The sequence below is a fragment of the Vulpes lagopus genome, chromosome 7, assembly GCF_018345385.1.
Source record: "Vulpes lagopus strain Blue_001 chromosome 7, ASM1834538v1, whole genome shotgun sequence".
In the NCBI taxonomy this organism is placed as follows: Eukaryota; Metazoa; Chordata; class Mammalia; order Carnivora; family Canidae; genus Vulpes; species Vulpes lagopus.
In genome coordinates, this window is record NC_054830.1 from 130862078 (window position 1) to 130882758 (window position 20681).

Sequence of the window (20681 nt, forward strand, 5' to 3'; positions counted from 1 at the left end):
GTTGCTGGGTTCCATCCCTGGACCCTGGGATCATACATGAGCTGAACCAAGGCAGACCCTTTACTGACTGAGCCACCCAGGCGCCCTCAGAATGTTTTTAATACATAAGATGAAATACACAGGGGGGTGTCTGGGTGGCTCAATCGGTAAGCTTCAGACTCTTGATTTCAACTCAGGTCATGATCATAGGGTCCTGAGATGGAGCCCCTTAAGAGTCTCACTTTCAGAGACTGGGTGGCTCAGTGGTTTATGCCTTGAGATTCATATTTCCCTCAGCTGGTTAAGCATATGCCTTCAGCTCAAGTCATGATCCCAGGGTCCTGGGATTGGTCCACTTCAGCCTGGAGAGTCTGCTTCCCTCTGCCTTTTTTTTTTTTAAAGATTGTATTTATTTATTTGAGAGAGAGAGATAACAAGCAGGGGGAGCTGCAGAGGGAGAGGGAGAGGGAGAAGCGGGATCCCCACTGACCAGGGAATCTAATGCAGGTCTCCATTCCAGGACTCTGGGATCATGACGTGAGCTGAAGGCAGACACTTAACTGACTGAGCCACTCAGGTACCCTCCCCCTCTGCTTTTTCTCTCTGCCTGTGCTCTGTCTCAAATAAATAAATAAAATCTTAAAAAAAAAAAAAAAGATTCTCACTCTCCCTCTCTCTCTGCCCCTCTCCCACTAGTGTGCTCTCTAAATAAACAAACATAAATAAATAGAAATACATAAGATTAGAAAGAAATATAATTATGTTTCTATAAAGCTATTAAAAATATTTAACTAGAAATATGAATGTGTGAGATGTACTATGTATGCTTTTAAGGTAATATTAGATAATGCACTAAATAGCAACAATTCCCAGAATTTGGAAGTAGTAAAGTGTATTTCCAAGTGTCTGCAACAACTGTCATGCGATTCAAAAGCACCTGTGGCTTCTGTTCAAATCCAAAGCACAGGTCCTGCTAATTCTGCTGAGCTTTGTTGCTTCATTCATTGTAAAAGAAAAGCTAAATTTCAGCCAGAGATTAGTGAAAGTAAAGAGGTTCTTTTTTCCCCCTAAGCTGATGCTCCTGAAGTCAACAGGATGGACCTACAGGAGGATTCAGCCCTCAGCTCCCCATGGAAAACACTTGAAGGAGAATCACCTTGGATGTCTAGAAAGATTAGAGGGGGGTTGGTTCTTGGAACAGGACCCAGGGGCATGAGCCACTGTATCTCTGGGCCAAGACTGTATTGGTTTTCAAGTTCATACAGCCGCCTCCCCCCCAACCCTTCCTGGGTGTAATATTGGGGCTTATAGGTGATTCTGATTCTGTGTGACAGGGATACTTATGGATGTTTGCACATATACCCTATAGTCTTGTGGAGAGAATGGCCAGGGTTGACCTAGGGAGTCACGACCCCAAGCCAAGAAGGAGGGAAGGAGTGGAGAGATAACCCCAGAGCGTACCAAACTATAGAAGAGAGATGGCACATGGAAAGGAGGTAGCCAGGGGTTTGGGGCAGGCACCATCACAACACTCTTGGATGCCAGGCTTTCCCTTCAGAAGCTAGGGAATGAGGAAGTGGCTTTCATGGGGCAGTTTGAAGTGGCTCAAACTTCAGAATCACCTAGATGGCTTTTTGAACTACAAAAAGCTGGACCCCACCCCCAGAGCTTCATATTCAATAGGGCTAGTTTTGGTCCTGTGAATTTGCATTTCTAGCAAGTTCCCAGGTGATGCTGATGCAGCTGGTCCTGGAACCACACTAATTTCACTAGCCTAGAATGTGCTTTCTTCCTTACCCACCCCACTGCCTCCTAACTCACAGCTGGTGAGGTCCCTTCCAGGTTTCAGGCCTATAAGGCCCCTGACCCCAACACCTTCTCACCCCAGGGTGTTCCTGGTACCTGGTACTTCCTGCACCACAACATTCATAAACCTTGCTCACCTTATTGGACCTATTTATTTATTTGTTCAATTATGTCCTCCCTATCAGACCTGAGCTTTTTCAGCCCATGACTGTCTTGGTTTCTCTGTCCCCACATACGCCCCCACCTAGCTCAGTGCCTGGCTTGTAGTAGGTGCTCAACAGATGTTTGCCAAATAATATTGCAAGGGCCGGCACAGCTGAGCAAGTGGACAGAGCTGGGCAGGACCAGCAGAACCAAGTGGGCTTGGACCCTCCACCTGGCAGCACATGAGCATTAGCGGGGAGGTTTCAGTGCCTGCTTGTGTCCTCTCCTCTTCCCTCCAAACCAACTAAATCCATGTCAATAGCAGAATAGTCACGGCTGCCAGGAGGTGCTGGAGCAGCTGGATGGAAAACTCTGACAGAGGTAGGGGCAAACCAGCCCTGGCTTCCCTCTTAAATGAAAACAGTCAGGGCCTACCTCACAGGAATGCAATAAAAAGCCATGAATGGATATTTCTAAAGCTCTGGCACCAAGACCCAGAACTCAGCCCTGTTGGTTTTACACCCACATGCTAAAGAAGTTTCCAGTCATTCTTGAGACGCTCCCTGGTAGTCTAGTGGTTAGGATTCAGCGCTCTCCAGTCATTCTTGAGACAAGGCTCCCATGTCCCTCTTCCCTTCCAACACACCTCTCCTTGTCATTTCATACCATCTGTCCAAGCAGAGATGAGGATGTGTAGGATATTTATGCCTTGAGATTCACATTGCCCTCCTCCATTTCCCCCTTACAGGGAGTCCTTGGGGACTGCCTGAGGTAGCCAATGGCTCAGCTTCCTTAGTGAAGGTGGTGATGGCAGAACTAGCCAACCTGAAGCTAGAAGACAAGCCATGACCTGGAGGTAAGGCACTGCCTATCTTCTGAAAAGGGGGTAAGATGGCAGAGGCCAGGAGCCCCCAGCATACAAGAGGGTACCTCAGTCTGGGAATCTGGTAGACTGTCTTTGCTCAGGTGGGGGACAGAGAGGCCAGACCCTCAGTGGGGTGCCCTGGGGGGCTTTACTCAAGTATCTTTCCCCACCCTCACCCCCCCCACACACACACACACACTCCAATTCTCTTTTTCCCATGCCCACCTCTCCCTTCCAGATAGGAAAGGACTAAAGCTATGCAAATCACATCTGCTGCACCCTTCCTCCATGCCTATACCTTCTTTATTTTTATTACCTCACTGAATCCTCCAGTGCTGTGGAGCAGGTCAAGTAATTGCCCTCTCTTACTGGTGAAGAAATCAAAGCCTGGAACTGTGGAATAAGTCCACACAGCTAGAAAGTGACAATGCCACATGGATTGTAGGGAGGTAGATCACAAAAAGGTCTTCTGCACAGGGGTGGGGGGTAGACAGGAAAGGGGCGGGGCACCTCACTTCCCCACCACAGTCAAAGAGAGAAGCTGTGCATAAGAGGGCAGGACTACCCCTTTTTGAGGGGCTGGTGATGTGGCTCAGTGACCAGGATGCAGCAGTGAGGAAGGAAAGGGTGGCTGAGGCAGGGCCTGAGACAGCAATGGACATGTGGCTACTTAAGCCATGTCACAACAGGAGCAGATTCCTCTGGACACCTGCCATGTGACCCCCATCTCCCCCTGCTGTGGTCTCACAGTGCCTGGCACTGATCCCAGCCTGGCAGTGGTGTTACCTCCAAAACTACAGAGGTAACCTGATGATGGCTCAGCTGCTTTTACCTCACTCTGGGCTGGAGCACAAGGCATGAGGATCTCTTTTGGATCTAATTAGCAGGTAGGAATCTAGTCTCAGTTCACAGCTAATGCTCATGTGCTGCCAGGTGGAGAGCCCGGCCTCCTGGAGCAAAAAGACAGGTGTGGGCAGCATATGAGTCCCTACAGAGAGCAAGCTGAGCTCCCAGGATCATCCAGTAGGTAGAGTAGACAGCAGTAGGATTTTCAGGGAAGAAGGAATGGTGGCCCCCTCACTGGCTATGTGGGAGGCAGTACCTGGAAGCCAGCTGAACGAGGGGCCACAGTCATCAACCTGTCTTTAAATAGTTTCTAACTCCCAGGATGGGCACCAGATGCCAGGGTATAGACCATGGGTGAAACAATCCAAGGCAGAGCAGATGCCTGAAACCAGAGCCCCCATGGTAGGGCGGGGGTAGGCCAGAGACTGCATCCAGGCCATCCAGATACCATCTGGACAAGTCTAGGAAGGATTTGGGATTTAACCCTTTCTCTCACCCCTACTGATACCATCTACAGCTACTGAGTCATACTACCATTTTATTTTTCTCCTACATTATTGCAAAAGCCTCAGAACACCAGAAGAATACTACTGCCTCAGGACCCTTCCACTGGCTTTCCCTTCTGCAGACCTAGAATGCTCTTTCCTAGACCTTTACATGGATGGCTCCTTCAGATCTTTAGTCAAGAGCTTCCTTGGGGAGGGGGTCTTCCCTGCCAATTCTTTTTTAAATGTTTTTTTTTTTTAATTTATTTTATCTTATTTATGATAGTCACAGAGAGAGAGAGAGAGGGGGGCAGAGACACAGGCAGAGGGAGAAGCAGGCTCCATGCACCGGGAGCCCGACGTGGGATTCGATCCCGGGTCTCCAGGATCACGCCCTGGGCCAAAGGCAGGCGCCAAACCACTGCGCCACCCAGGGATCCCTTCCCTGCCAATTCTATCTAAAATTTTAAACTCCACCCCTAACATTTTGTATGTCTCTGCTTTATTTTCTTTCCACTCAGAACTTAGCACTGTCCAGTGCATCATACGTTTTATTCATTTACCTTGCTTATCCTATGTTCATATAAACTTCCTAAGAGCAGGCACTTGGAGCTGTTCTGCCTTCCCAGCGTCCCAAGAACCTCCAAGAGGGCCAGACAAACAGCAGGGGCTCAGAAAGTCCTTGCTGAGTGGAGCAACAGGGAGGGCCCCACCTGGCCATCTGGGTGAGGGTGGGCAGAGCTGAGCTCATTTAAGCCATGTCCAGGGTGGTCTGTGGAGGTCAGAGAGTAGGGAGATGCCATGGGGAGAGGGCTGCTCATGTGTCCCCAGCCAGCCACACAGTGTCAGCCTTTTGTGGCCTCTCATGCCACTTTGGTCACCATGCCAAAGGGCAGGTACAGGCCAAGGGACATCTTGAGAATCTGGGTGTGCACTCTGGCCCTTTTCACTACTGGTGTGAGCTTGGCAGGTGACTCTCCCCTTTTGGGGCTCAGCTTCCCCAACTTGCATAGATTAGCACAATAGTACCTGCCTGATAAAATTGTTGTGAGAGTTACCTGAGCTAAAATTTTGTAAAGTGCTTGAGACAGGGCCTGGCACCTAAGTGCTTTAGAACTATTTTGTAACTTTACAAAAAAACACATTGATAGACTTCCCTTCCTTTTTAACCAAAAGTAACTGGCCATTAAAGCAGCTAACATTAATAGTGATATTTCCTAGCAAGCAAACTGTGTACCTGTCCCAACAGAACAACCAGATGTGTGTGTTCCCTTTCCTGCAGGCCCAAACTTGGATTACTTGCTCTCTCCCACCTTCCCACACCAAAGGAAGAGCATCTCAGCACCTTCGTGGCCTCTTTGCTTGGGCAGTGGGAATACCAGGGTCCTTGCACCCTTACTCTGCAGCCCTCAGGCCTCAGGCCTCCCTCTTGGTGGCAGCTTGAAGACTGACACAGCTTTCCGAGGACATTGTCCTTCCCAGGCTGTGCATCCTCCTGTCTCAGGATGGCAGGACCTCCAGAACCCATGGGTTAGAACTACCCACCAAACTCAAAAGACACAACAATCTCATATGATGTATATTTGTTTTCAATACCTGCTGTAACAAGAGGATCACAACTTGGTAGCTTAATGATAACATACATTTATTCTCTTATGGTTCTGGAGTTCAGAAGTCCAAAATGGGCTTCTCTGGGCAGAAACTAAGGTACTGCAGGGCAGCTCCCTACAAAGGCTCTCGGGAAGAACCCATTTCCTTGCCTTTTCCAGCTTCTAGAGCTGCATTCCTTGGCTCATGGCACCTTCCTGCCTTTTTCTCTGCCATGTTACATCTTCACATCATCTTCTCTGATAGTCATGGAATGTCCCTCTGTTCCCTTTCATAACAACAGATTTAGGGCCTGCCTAAACAATCCAGGATAATCTCCCCATCTCAAGATCTTTAATTTAATCACATCTCCAAAACCCCTATTACCATATAAGATAACATTCATAGGTTCCAGGGATATCTTGAGGGCGGGGGGGACAGAATTCAGCCTACCACACTGTGCTCCCTTAGCTGTGGAGGAGACAGGATAGAAAGTACAACATCCATGGCTTCCCCACCACCCAGGAGGCAACTACCCAAGGACACAGGCCCTTTCCCACCCCCACACCCAGGACAGATAGCTGCCACAGATCAGAGCCAAGGAGCAGGTGGGTCACTTTAGCACAGAGAAGCCACAGCCTCTGTTCCTTTCAAGGCCTTCATGCCTGTTCACAGCTCCCAGTCCAGGAGCACCCCCACTAATCTTAACTCTGGTTTACAAGGAAACAGCACCCTGAGCGTCAGTCATTTCCCAGAACACCTATATCAGGTCTGATATCAGCCCTTTAGTCAAACACTTTCAATGTTGACCCCTCTTGCCTCACAGAAGGTTTCATCAGTGCAAGAAGAGAGCTCCTTGTCCTTTTCCTAAGCTTAGAAAAAACAGGCTTTGGGGAGAGAATCCAGGCTCCTTTCTTTCTAGTGTATGACTTTGGATGCTTTACTCGTCCTCCCTTGGGCCTCAGTTCCTTCATCTGTGAAATGGGGCCAATTACACACCAACTTCATAGGATCATCTGAGATAGTGAATGAAAAGCACTTAGTACAAGGCACATAATGGTTACTCTGCAAACATGACAGCTGCAATCATCACCATTGCCTTTCATGCTCTTGGGGTTTTTTGTCCAACTTGATAAATGCAGTCAGTGTCCTCTGTGTGCCAAGCATGATGTTCTTCCCAAGACCCATGGAAACAGTGGTGACAGGTGTATTGCCTGCCCTCACTCAGTCCACAGTTTCCCAGGGAGCACAGAGATTGTTCTGAGGGATATCAGGGTGGAATCAGGAGAGCGCCCTGAAGGAAGGGACACCTGAGCTGCAACCTGAGGGATAAGACAAATTGGTTGAGAGAAGAGGGAGCAGCCTGAGGCAGAAGGAACTGCAGGTACAAAGGGCCTAGGCAGAGTTTGCTGTGGTTACAATGGAGCTTAAACTGAGCTATGAGTGTGGAAATGCATTTGACTCCTCCTTTCACACTTGAATACTCAAATGTTGAGCACCTATTGTGTTCCAGAAGCTGTTCTAGGCTGGGAAGGCACAAGGATCCTTAGAGAAATCTCTGCCCTTAGGGAACTGACATTACAGGAGAGAGACAGAGAAAAACTGGGGAGTGCTGGGGGTGTAAATATTTAATAGAGTGGCCAAGGAAGGCTTCACTGAGAAAAGAGCATTTGAGAAAAACCTTTTTTAAAAAGATTTATTTAGGAGGGGCGGGGCAAGATGGCAGAGTAGGGTCCCCAAGTCACCTGTTCCCACCAACTTACCTAGATAACTTTCAAATCATCCTGAAAACCTATAAATTTGACCTGAGATTTAAAGAGAGAACAGCTGGAATGCTACAGTGAGAAGAGTTCAGCCTTCTATCAAGGTAGGAAGACGGAAAAAAAAATTAAAAAGAAGCAGTGGGGGAGGGGCCGGGCTAAGGCCAAGCAGCAAAGGCCTCCCGGGACAGGAAAGCACAGAGAAGCAGGAACTTTAAAAATCCGCACCGGGTTCTTCCCCGACAGAAAGGCGCTCAGCAGGGAAATCGGGCAAAATCGCAGGAGGGGCAGCGGAGCCTCCAGTCTCCCAGAGTCACTAACAGGAGGCGGGGCAAGATAGCGGAAGAGTAGGGTCCCCAAGTCACCTGTCCCCACCAAATTACCTAGATTACCTTCAAATCATCCAGAAAACCTACAAATTCAGCCTGAGATTTAAAGAGAGAACAGCTGGAATGCTACAGTGAGAAGAGTTCAGCCTTCTATCAAGGTAGGAAGACGGAGGGCAGCCCCGGTGGCGCAGTGGTTTAGCGTTGCGTTATGGGGTGTGATCCTGAAGACCGGGGATCGAGTCCCACATCGGGCTCCCTGCATGGAGCCTGCTTCTCCCTCTGCCTGTGTCTCTGCCTCTCTCTCTCTCTCTGTGTCTCTCATGAATAAATAAATAAAATCTTTAAAAAAAAAAAAAAAGTAGGAAGACGGAAAAAAAAAAAAATTAAAAAGCATCCAAGGGGGAGGGGCCCCGCGAGGAGCCGGGCTAAGGCCGGGCAGCGACTTCCCCCAGGACAGGAAAGCCCAGTCCCGGAGAAGCAGGAACTTTACCAATCTTCCCGGTCGGAAAAGTGCTCACAGGGAACTCGGGCAGGATCCCAGGAGTGGCAGAGATGCCCTCAGGCTCCCAGGGGCACTACCAGAGGAACTGCAATCCGGGGGAGAGCCCGCCACACACCACAGGCCGAGCTCCCCAAAGGGCTGCAGCGCGCTCCCCGTGGGGCCGGGAGCAGCTCCAGGGCGGCTCAGGTGGCGGCTACGCTGGGAGGGGGGCTGCGCGGCCCGGAGTGCAATTCCAGCAGTGCAGGCTCCGGAGCCCAGAGCGCTGGGGGATACAACCCAAGATCCGGTGCTCCCCGGGGACTGGCGGAGGCCGGGAGGACACAGGGCAGCAAGGATGCTCCTGCCGCCGGGGGGGCCCGAGCTGTGCAGATCGGTGCCCCACCCCCACCCCCGCCCCCGGAGCATCCAGGCTCCTGCGGACTGGGAGCTGCAGTAGTTACTGCGGGAGCTGACTCCAAAGCTGGAGAGCTGGCCGCCGCCACTGTTGTTGCTCCCCCTGGTGTCACCTTGTACCTGGGTCTGAGCAGGGCCGCCAGGGAGCAGGGGCCTCACAGGATAAATAGCTCCCCCTGAGCCGTGCACCTGGCAGGGGGCTGGGCAGCTCCGCCAGGTACACACACCGGAGAATCAGCGCAGCAGGCCCCACCTCCAGAAGACCAGCTGGAAGGACAGGGGAAGAGCAAGTTCTTGACCAAGCAGCGCTGGAAAGTCTCAGGGGAAGTCGAGGGATCTACAGTATATAAAATCAGAGGATATTCCCCCTTGTTTTTTGTTTTCTGTTTGTTCCCCTCCCCCCCCCCCCCCCCCCCCCGCTTTTTTTCCCTCTATCTCTTTTTCTCCTTTTTCCAGTACAACTTGTTTTTGGCCACTCTGCACTGAGCAAAATGACTAGAAGGAAAAACCACAAAAGAAAGAATCAGGAATGGTAATCTCTCCCACAAAGTTACAAAATTTGGATTACAATTCAATGTCAGAAAGCCAATTCAGAAGCACAATTATAAAGCTACTGGTGGCTCTAGAAAAAAGCATAAAGGATTCAAGAGACTTCATGACTGCAGAATTTAGATCTAATCAGGCCGAAATTAAAAATCAATTAACTGGGATCCCTGGGTGGCACAGCAGTTTGGCACCTGCCTTTGGCCCAGGGCGCGATCCTGGAGACCCGGGATCGAATCCCACGTTGGGCTCCCGGTGCATGGAGCCTGCTTCTCCCTCTGCCTGTGTCTCTGCCTCTCTCTCTCTCTCTCTCTCTGTGTGTGTGTGACTATCATAAAAATAAATTTAAAAAATATATCAATTAACTGAGATGCAGTCCAAATTAACGACAAGAGTTAATGAGGTAGAAGAAAGAGTGAGTGACATAGAAGACAAGTTGATGGCAAAGAAGGAAGCTGAAGAAAAAAGAGAAAAACCATTAAAATACCATGAGGATAGGTTAAGGGAAATAAATGACAGCCTCAGAAGGAAAAATCTATGTTTAATTGGGGTTCCAGAGGCCGCCAAGAGGGACAGAAGACAAGAGAGCATATTTGACAAACCATAGCTGAGAACTTCCCTAACTTGGGGAGGGAAACAGGCATTCAGATCCAGGAGATAGAGAGGTTCCCCCCCAAAATCAATAAAAATCATTCAACACCTCGACATTTAATAGTGAAACTTGCAAATTCCAAAGATACAGAGAAGATCCTTAAAGCAGCAAGAGACAAGAGATCCCTAACCTTTATGGGGAGAAGTATTAGTTAACAACAGACCTCTACACAGAGACCTGGCAGGCCAGAAAGGGCTAGCAGGATATAGTCAGGGTCCTAAATGAGAAGAACCTGCAGCCAAGAATACTTTATGAAGGCTCTCATTCAGAATAGGAGAGATAAAAAGCTTCCAAGATAGGCAGAAACTGAAAGAATATGTAACCACCAAAACAGCTCTCCAAGAAATATTAAGGGGGACCCTGTAACAGAAAGAGGTAGCCCAAAGAAATAATCCACAAAAACAGGGACTGAATAGGTATTATGATGACACTAAATTCATATCTTTCAATAGTAACTCTGAAGGTGAATGGGCTTAATGATCCCATCAAAAGATGCAGGGTTTCAGACTGGATAAAAAAGCAAGACCCATATATGTGCTGTCTACAAGAGACACATTTTAGACATAAAGACACCTTCAGATTGAAAATGAGGGGGTGGAGAACCATTTAACATACAAATGGACCTCAAAAGAAGGCTGGGGTAGCAATCCTCATATCAGATAAATTAGATTTTATACCAAAGACTGTAGTAAGAGTTGAAGAGGGATACAATATTATACTTAATCAGTCTATCCAACAAAAGGACCTAATAATTATGAATATTTATGCCTCTAATGTGGGAGCAGCCATTATATCAACCAATTGATAACCAAAGTAAAGAAACACAACTATTAATGTAGTAGGAGACTTCACTCCAGTCTCAGAAAAGAACAGATCTTCTAAGCAGAATATCAACAAAGAAACAAGGGCTTGCTTTGAATGATACAGTGGACCAGATGGATTTCACAGATATATACAGAACATTCCATCCTAATGCAACTGAATACACATTCTTCTCAGAAGTATATGGAACTTTCTCCTGAACAGACCACATACTGGGTCACAAATCAGGTCTCAACTGATACCAAAAGACTGGGATTATTCCTGCATATTTTCAGACCACAATGAGTTAAAACTAGAACTCAATCACAAGAAGAAATGTGAACAGAACTCAAATGCTTGAAGATTAAAGAGCATCCTCCTAAAAAAATGAAAGGGTTAACCAGGATATTAGAGAAGAATTAAAAAGACTAATAGAAACTAACAAAAATGAAATCACAACTGTTCAAAACATTTGGGATACAGCAAAGGCAGTCCTAAGGGGGAAGTACATAGCAATACAAGCCTCTCTCAAAAATTAGAAAAATCTCAAATATACAAGCTAAACTCGCACCTAAAGGAGCTGGAGAAAGAACAGCAAATAAAGCCTAAACCAAACAGGAGAAGAGAAATAATAAAGATTAGAGCAGAACTCAACAAAATAGGGCAATTTACACGGTCAATGCAATCCCTATCAAAATACCATCAACTTTCTTCACAGAGTTGGAACAAATAATCCTAAGATTTGTATGGAACCAGAAAAGACCCCGAATAGCCAGAGGAATGTTGAAAAAAATAACCAAAGCTTGAGGCATCACAATGCTTGACTTCAAGCTATATTACAAAGCTGTGATCATCAAGACAGCATGGAACTGGCACAAAAACCAACACACAGATTAATGGAAAGGAATAGAAAACCCAGAAATGGATCCTCAACTCTATGGTCATCTAGTATTTGACCAAGCAAGAAAGAATATCCAATGGAAAAAAGATAGCCTCTTCAATAAATGGTGTTGGGGAAATTGAACAGCCACATGCAGAAGAATGAAACTAGACCACTCTCTTATACTATACACAAAGATAAACTCAAAATGGATGAAAGATCAAAATGTGAGACAAGAACCCGTCAAAATCCACAGTCAACACCTTTTTTGAATCTGGCCACAGCAACTTCTTGCAAGACACATCTCCAAGGCAAGGGAAACAAAGGCAAAAATGGACTATTAGCACTCCATCAAGATAAAACACTTCTACACAGCAAAAGAAACAGTGAACAAAACTAAAAGGCAATCTATGAATTGGGATAAGATATTTGCAATAACATATCAGATAAAGGGCTAGTATCCAAGATCTATAAAGAACTTAGCAAATCAACAACCAAAAAACAAACAATTCAGTCAAGAAATGAGCAGAACAGACATTTCTGCATAGAAGACATACACATGGCCAACAGACACATGAAAAAATGCGCCACATCACTTGTCATCAGGAAAATACAAATCAACCACCATGAGATACCACTTTACACCAATGAGAATGGCTAAAATGAACAAGAGAGGAAACAAATGTTGGCAAACAAACAAATGTTATACTCTTAAACACTGTTGATGGGAATGCAAGCTGTTGCAGCCACTCAGGAAACAGTGTGGAGGCTCCTCAAGAAGTTAAAAATAGAACTACCCTACGACCCAGTAATTGCACTATTAGGTATTTACCCCACGGATACAGATGTAGTGAAACGCCGGGACACCTGCACCCCAATGTTTGGAGGAGCACTGTCCACAATAGCCAAACTGGCAGGAGACACATTGTCCTTTGACAGATGAATAAATACAGAAGATATAGTATATGTATACAATGGAATATTAGCCATCAGAAAGGATGAATATATACCATTTACATTGGCATGGATGGAAGTGGAGGGTATTATAGTGAGTGAAATAAGTCAGTTGGAGAAAACAATTATCATATGGTTTCACTCATATGTGGAATATAAGAAATAGTGAAAGGACCATAAGAGAAGGAGGGGAAACTGAGTGGTGAAAAATCAGGAAGGAAGACAAACCATGAGAAACTCCTAACTCTGGGAAACAAAATTGTGGAAGGGTGGGGAATGGGGTAACTGGGTGATGGGCAGTAAAGACGGCATGTGAAGCAATGAGCACTGGGTGTTATACTAATGTTTGCAAATGTAATTAAATTTTAAAAAAAAGAGAGAGAGAGTATGTCTGGGGATGGTCCAGGTGCCTCACCTCTGAAGTTTCAGTGATTCAGAAACCCCATGTCTCCTTTGTGAACAAGAATCTCCTAGGCACACAGATTATCGTTTATTGAGAAAGCAGTTCCAGTCTCATGGCCACCTGATGTGCTAGGAGAGAAGACTCCAGAACCACAGCAGCAGGGCCACTCCACTCTCAAAAAGGACCCAAGGCTGGAGCCTCTTTTGGGACTTCTAAAGCCTACATGTCTGCATCCCTCTAATGCCGCAAGCCCAAGAATATGAAAGATTTGTGATACTAAGAAATAGTTAAACCTGCCCTGGTGGCCTGAATGGCCTCAGCAGTAATCTAACTATATGATTGTACTCAAAATGTGTATTAAATGTCTGTCTGCCAGGCTTCATGAGGCCATGATAATCCATGCATACAAAGCAGCGTTCTTAACACTTTACATGTACTAAGCTTTCAATCATCATGGCACTCCTGTACAGAATAATCCTCTACTATAGGAGAGGAAATTGAAGCCAAAGGTCCTATGGCTGGTTCATGCCAGAGCCAGGACATGAGGTCAGGAAGTCTGGCTACCGTCTGGGCTGGGCACCTCATCATTGCACCGAAACAGTGTCATTCTGTAAATGGGCATGTAAGTAAAGGTCTGCAATCCCTTTTTTCAGTTCTGAAATCCAAAACTCAAAACCAGAAGTTTCTTCCTAATTCTGGAATCAAAACCCAACCAGTGTGCCTTTTCACAATTTTCCACGTAAGTCTTTGATTATGGAGTGTCACCCCAGACAACTTCTGGAGATGTTATGTAATGTTCAGCATCTGCACCTTGGCACTTTCTAAAGCCCAAACAATTCTATATTCTTAAATGTGTCTGGCCTCAAGGGTTTCAGGTAAAGGCTGTGGACCTGTATTAAGGTTTTGTGGCAATAAAGGTTTTATTTTTACAGTTGTCTTACAGTACAGTGTAAAAGTTGGAGCACAAAGTGGGTCTGGCCCTCACCAATGGAAGGGCATGAGTGCCTGTAATGGTCCCCAAAGATGTACTTAGGGCCTCCTGAGCAAAGGTCAAAACTTCCCTGAGGCAGGGTGAAGGCCTAGTCTATTTGTGGAGAAGCAGATGGTGGAGAGGCTGTTCTCCCCTTTCCTGAGTCCTGTTTTGTCCTTCCTCTGCTAGAACAGTTCACACCCCTGGCAGAATCTGGTCTTCCTGCTGCCAAAGGGAGGGATCTTCAGGGAGTATCTGCTCTGTAACTGGATTATGAGATCTTGGAAACTGAGCATCCCAAGGCTTTATCTTGTTTCATATTTCTCTTACAGGCTACTTCAGTGTTTTGCCCATGGAACCATAGAATATATTTTAGACCTTAAGGTCGAGATGTAAAGCATCTCTACAAACCCCTGCTAATTTGATACTCTCAGTCCCCTACAACCCCCACCATCATACTGCCTCCCTCTGCCTCTCACATTAGAGTTCCTCCTGTCCAGGATATCTATTCTCTCCACTGCACCTCTCTCCCTCTCACCCTCACCTTCCACCCATACCCCAAGCATAAATTTGTTCAACTGTGGCACCTGCAAAAGCTGAAGCAAAGGAACATCCTTCAATCAGCACTCCATACCCCACAGCTAGATCAGAAGTGAACTTGAGAATCCTGAGTCTAATTTCACAGAGAGATGAACAGGCCCAGAAAGTATGGCAGTCTGCTCTAACCCAGGCCTTGCTCCTATCCTGAGCAATGGCTGGTCAGTGGTCTCAACCAAAGACAGGGTCCCTTGGCCCAGCTGGACCAGCCCAGATGCCTGCCTGCCTCCCTGGTTCTTTCCTCAGCACTCCTGCCAGGAGAGAAGCTTATCACAGGACAGAAGGCAAACACAGAGGGAGTTTGTTTTAGCCTTGAGTATTCCTGGAAGCCCCCAGATAGCTGCCACAGTCTCTTAGCAGTGGACAGAGGCAGGAAGGAAAGTGAGGAGGGCTCTGGGCACCCTTGGAAGCAGTAAAGGGGCTTACAAACCTGGCAGGGGCAGGATGACAGCTTTGCAAAAAATTGCAGACCTGCAGGAAAAGCATCCTTCTCACCCAGCAGGACATCACTTCCACTAGCTGCTCCTGAGAACTGCTTCCCTCTCTCAGCCCACACTGGGCTGGCCTTGGCTCATAACGATGGGATCTCCACCTGCAGACCATCCCCTTGCTCACAGGGACCAGGATGTCTCCCCTGTGGGAGGAATGATACATCAGACTTCTAGTCCTCAGGATTCCCTGACATACCCCTACAATGAGACAAACCCTACATGCTAACCCTCTGAAGTCTGGTCCCAGACCACAACGTTTTTTAGGCCACCATATTTAGGACAGAATTTATTGTACCCTAGCTGGAACCATGCTTTGTGATGATATGTCAAAGGAATGAATGCATTGATTAATAAATAATTAATATTCAGTGAATGATATTAGATTCTATGCCCACCAAACACAAGGCTTTCTCTTTTCTTTTTTTAAAGGTTATGTATTTGAGAGAGAGAGAGAGAGAGAGAGAGCACATGAGCAGGAGGGGGAGAGAGAGGGAAAATTTGAAACAGACTCCACACTGAGCACAGAGCCCAATGCAGGGCTCAATCCCACAACCCCGAGATCACAACCTCAACAGAATCCAAGAACTAGATGCTTAACCAACTGCACCACCTAGGTGTCCCCAAATATAAGGCTTTCTTACAAGCCATCTCCAATGCAGCCTTAGTCTCCTCAAGTAACTGCACTGCTCCAAACCCAAAATGCTATGCCCATGCCCCTACAGCCTCCAGGAACTCTCTGAAACTTGTGCTCAAGCCACCCTCCTAGAAATCCCTGCTCTGAGGTCCCACAATGCCCACAGCATATGTCTCTGGGGTATCTCCAGAGCATGTCCAGGCAGTCAGGGTCTGGCCAGCAACAAAGGTCAGCAGGAAGGGTTAGTCTTTTTTTTTTCTTCTAACTTCCTGAAGAAGCTCACAGACCAATGTAAATATTGAAGACACGGGCTGTTTCACTGGTGTCTTTTTAGCCTCGTCCCTATATTGCCACACAACTGAATAGAAAGTTCCAGAATGGAATCACACAGCGTCACCTCAAGGCAAACAGCGGGAGAGAAGGGAATCAATCAGCCTACCAGCTCCCTATGTCAAATGGCTGACCATCAGCCAGGCTTCTCCAGGCCTGCTTGCGGGCTGTGTTGACAAAGCCACATACTAGAGCAAGTCCAGGACAGGAAGAGACTCAGAGAGTCAAAGCATTGCTGTGGGGATGGAAGAGAAGTTGGTCCTGAGTTAAGGAAGAGGAAGGCTGTACAAAAATCCACTTTCTGCTCACAGCACCAACTCAGAGAGAAGGCAGAATAGATCCTTGCAACCACGTCCTGAGGCATTTGCCTGGGCAGAAACAGAGAAGACAGACAGCGGGAGGGAGCTGGGGAGTGTCTGGGAATATTGGTGGGGCAAGAATCCTGCAGGCTCCCAGGTGAGTCTTACCCAGGTTAGGCCCCTGCCTGACCATGTATCAGATGGGGCTGGGTCGGGGGCCAGGGAGGTTCTTCTCAGGAGCTCTCCAGCAGATTCTGACACACAGCCTCCCTGCTTTTCTCTGCCTGAGCACCAGGGAAGAAGGCACAGGGTGAACTGTCCTGAATCACCTGTCCTCCATCCAGCCTTTATCCCCATCAGGAGATGAGGTGCCTGGAACTCATCATCTTCAATTGTGAAGGCTAGCTAGGCAGAAAGTGAGGAGAAGAGAAGGCCCTTGAGAGAAATGAGTTGGCGGACGGGCTAAATTTGAGGTCTCCCCTAAAGTTTCTGATGATGAGAACATGCTGCTCCTGAGATCCTTGAGTCTGCGTGCTGCCTGAGGTATGGTGTCTCATGCCAGCTGGCCTGGTCTACTCTGGGGAAATGTCCAGCAAAGAGAGGCCTGGGGTAGCACTCCAGTGGCCTAGTTATAGCCTCTCACTCAGCCTCAGTGTCCCACTCTTGTCCAGCACAACCCATCCCAGTGAAATAACCAAAGTGCAGGGAGCTCTTAATTCCAAAGTTTAAATAATAGTTAAGTCAGATGTACTAAAAACATATGTATCTCTTTGACTCACTAACTCCACTCCTAAATCTTATGCCCAGGAGAAGAAAATGCAAACTTATGTTCACCCAGTGACAAATTCAAGTGTTCAAAGCACTGTTCATCATAGCCCCAAAATGAAATGCCCATCAGTGAAGAACAGACATACAAATCCGCTCTACTTACACAATGGAATGTTTGTAGCAAATTGGAATGAAGAATTTATTACAATGGCATGGATGAATCTCCTGGACATTAAGTAAAATGAAAGAAGCCAAGCATAAAAGCATATACTGTATGTTCCATTTCTGTGAAGTTCACAAAAAAGTCAAAACTAATCTGTGGCTAAAGAAGTGAGGATAGTGCTTGCCTGCTGTGGAGAATGAGTGGAAGTGGACATGGGATTTCTAGGGGTGCTCCATTTCTTGCTCTGGATGTACACTTTGAATTTTTTGAGGACTATAAATTTATGATTTATGCATTTCTGTATCGATGTTACATTTCAAGTGGAGCAGAGAGAAAGAACCAGCAGTTATTTCTGGAGTGTATAACGGGAAAACCACCCACAACTAGACTCAAGACCCAATCCACTGGTTACATTCATCCTGTCCAGCCAGTAATTTTGGAATCTGACTCAAGAGGGGAGTGCTGAGAGTAGAGGAAAACCCTGACTCTTGAACCCAGGTGGAAGAAACAAGCCAGAATCCCAACATCAAAAGGCACTCTGGAGGTCCTCTATTCCATGCCTCCTAGCCCAGACATCAGCAAATTCTTTCTGTAAAGTATGAGATAGTAAATATTTTATATTTTTCTGGCCAGTTACAGTCTCCATTCACATATTCGTCTTAGTTTTTTACAAATCCTTTAAAATTTAAAACCATTTTTAACTTCTTAGGACTTACAAAAAGAAACTGAGGGCCAGATTTGCCAACCCCTACACAACTTAGCCAATGCTAAACTGCCTATTACCTCTGACAGATGGTCCCCAGTGTCTGTGAGGCAAGGGCTTTGCCTCATCACCATAAACTAGAATTTAATTATCTGCAGCTGAACTCATGTGCGCACTTCTCCAGCCTAAAAAAAGCTGATGTGAAGGGTGTCTGGCTGGCTTGGTGAGAAGAGTATACAACTCTTGATCTTGGCGTTGTGAGTTCAAGCCCCACCTTGGGTGTAGAGATTACTTAAAGATAAAATCTTAAAAAAAAAAAAAAAAAAAAAAGCTGATGTGAGTTTCCACGGATAAATTTTCTGAAAGTCCTGTGAAAAATACACAGGCAGCTACCAATATTGCTAAGTTCCAGCTCCTGAGCACCCCCACTGCTGCCATTTCCCCAGTAGCCCAAAGCCCATGGCCTGATGCCCTGGGTGTGCCAGGTGATCTGCTCTGACAACCTACAGCTCCAACTTGGATTCAGGAGATGGCTAGCAGTCCTCCTACAAATAGGAGCATGCTTTGTTGCAGCAATGCTTGGTTCCAAGAGGTCTTAAAACCAAGGCTCTCTTCTATCCTGGAAAAGATCAGATAAGCTTTACAACAACCTGAGGGAATATGAAGAAAGCCCCTTCCAGCTTGTACTTGGATTTGAGGAAGGATCATCTAGAAGAGAAAGAAAGGTAAAAGAAATAGGTATTAAAGGTTCTCTTATACACCTATTCTTCAGAATGGGTGTCCACTATATGCTCCTTTTCAGTCTTACCAGTTCCTCCAAGACACCTCCTCCAGCCTTCTCTCAGCATCCTCTCCCTGTACATGTTCCCCCTTGCTCTTTTCCTCTTTCAGCTCTCCTTCTTCCTGCATAGGTTCAGCCTCCCCCACCCCCAACCCTCACCCCCAGGGCAGGCAAGAATTTGCTCCTGAGCAGCGCCCTCTTTTCTTGTTCTGCTCCCCAGCTGCTTCCTCTATGGTTCCATGTGTAGGGTAGAACCTGCATTCAGAAATGGGAAAGTATTCCAGCCCTGAAACATAGTTCCAGTTCTTGTTGCTCAGACTTCCCCTCATGGCTCCTCAGACTCAGTCAGGACCTCTAGGAAGGCTCCCAGATTGTATACTGGGAACTTACTTGTTAGTTTCCTAACAAACTCTCCCAATAGGTATCCCCCTGTAGTCAGGTCAGGCCTGGGTTTCAACTTCCTCCCTCTCCAAGAAGGCTCTCAGAACCACTAAACGACAGATACTACTTTTCACCACAGGGTCCTAATCTAGTGATGCTAACAAGAGATGGGGTAAGTTTATTCTATGGTTCATCTACTACAGGAAAGGAATATTATGGTAGGTGATAGGAATAAAAAGAAAACCCCACTGGGTACTGTTCTAATTACTTTACAGATGTCAACTATTCCAGCGTCACAGCAATCCTAACGTGTGTGCTACCGTCTTTATTTTGCAGATGGAGATGTGGCAGCACAGTTATTAGAAAACTAATCCATGGTCACAGAAAAGTGACACAGTTGGGGTGCTAACACAGCCTGGGCCCAGCCCAGATTATGCCTGGGCAGAGACCTGAACGATAAGTAAATCTGAATGAAGAAGTGAGACAAAACCTTTCCAGGTGGGAGAATATGCCCAAAGGTATAGAGGCAACAGCCTGGCACAAGTGTATCAAACTTCCATTTCAGGCAGATGGTTCTGGTGGCTGCAGGATGGACTGAAATGAGTGCAAATTACCCTTTAGGAAACTTTGTGTCCAGTTGAAAGCTGAAGGGGTCAGATCTGGGATGGCAGGAACAGAGATAGAGAAGGTTGCCTAGATTTAGAGATAAAAATCAGCAGGGAACAGCCCCGGTGGCTAGCGGTTTGGCGCCGCCTTCCGCCCGGAGCGTGACCTGGAGACCCAGGACTGAGCCCCCCGTCAGGCTCCCTGCATGGAGACTGGTTCTCCCTCTGCCTGTGTCTCTGCACCACCACCACCCCTCTCTCTCTCTGTATCTAATAAATAAATAAAATCTTTAAAAAAAAAATCAGCAGGACTTGATGGCTGCAATTTGTTGGGTTTGTTCATTCGCTATCTACTCAGCAGAGATGTAAGTAGGTGCTGTATTCAGCACCATGATAAAAGAGCTGCTTGCACAACGCCGACAGCACACTTACCATCCTTCCTCTGCGGGATCTATGGTTCAAGTTCAGGACCAGAGAGGGAGGGAAGGGGTTCCACGGTGCCTTGAAGATCCCATTAGGGCAGGCGGTGTTCCTCAAACCAAACAATGACCAGCTAATGACGGGTTAATGAGGGCTGCGATCACACCAGCAGATCTTGAACAGCATTTTACTGAAGCAAAATAGAAGAGAACATATCGGGGTGCCTTGAACGCCATAAGGGAAAGAACAATTTCCAGAAATTCATCAACATGTGCAAAGCATTTCTGTGAGGGCCAAGTACAAACAGGAAAACGAACCTTGTAAAAAGCCCGAGTTAATGATACTACACGCTTATGGCTCTTAACTCCTCACCGGGACGGAGCACGCCTTATTCACGGTTTTGCTCCTGTGAACTGGACGAGTAAATGGACGGGTTGTGCGTGTACATGACGGGTGGGTGACTAGGATGAATGCCGGGATAAGGGAGTGGACAGCGAATGGACGTTATTTCGATGAAGGCAACGAGATCTACAGACTAAGTCCGTGTAGGGCGCGCTGAGCCTGAGGTATCCGAGGGGTCCCCGGACAGTGCAGATGCACAAAGAAGTAG

General features: G+C 46.8%; 1 long non-coding RNA gene and 1 pseudogene across 1 annotated transcript; one reads left to right on the top strand and one right to left on the bottom strand.

Moving 5' to 3' along the window:
- LOC121494814 overlaps nucleotides 1-20681 on the bottom strand; it is a 95796-nt pseudogene that overhangs the window by 62512 nt on the left and 12603 nt on the right.
- LOC121494815 lies at nucleotides 502-20077 on the top strand. Its single transcript, XR_005988875.1, has 3 exons — nucleotides 502-556; nucleotides 2678-2785; nucleotides 19383-20077. It is a non-coding gene; the product is annotated as an uncharacterized LOC121494815 (long non-coding RNA).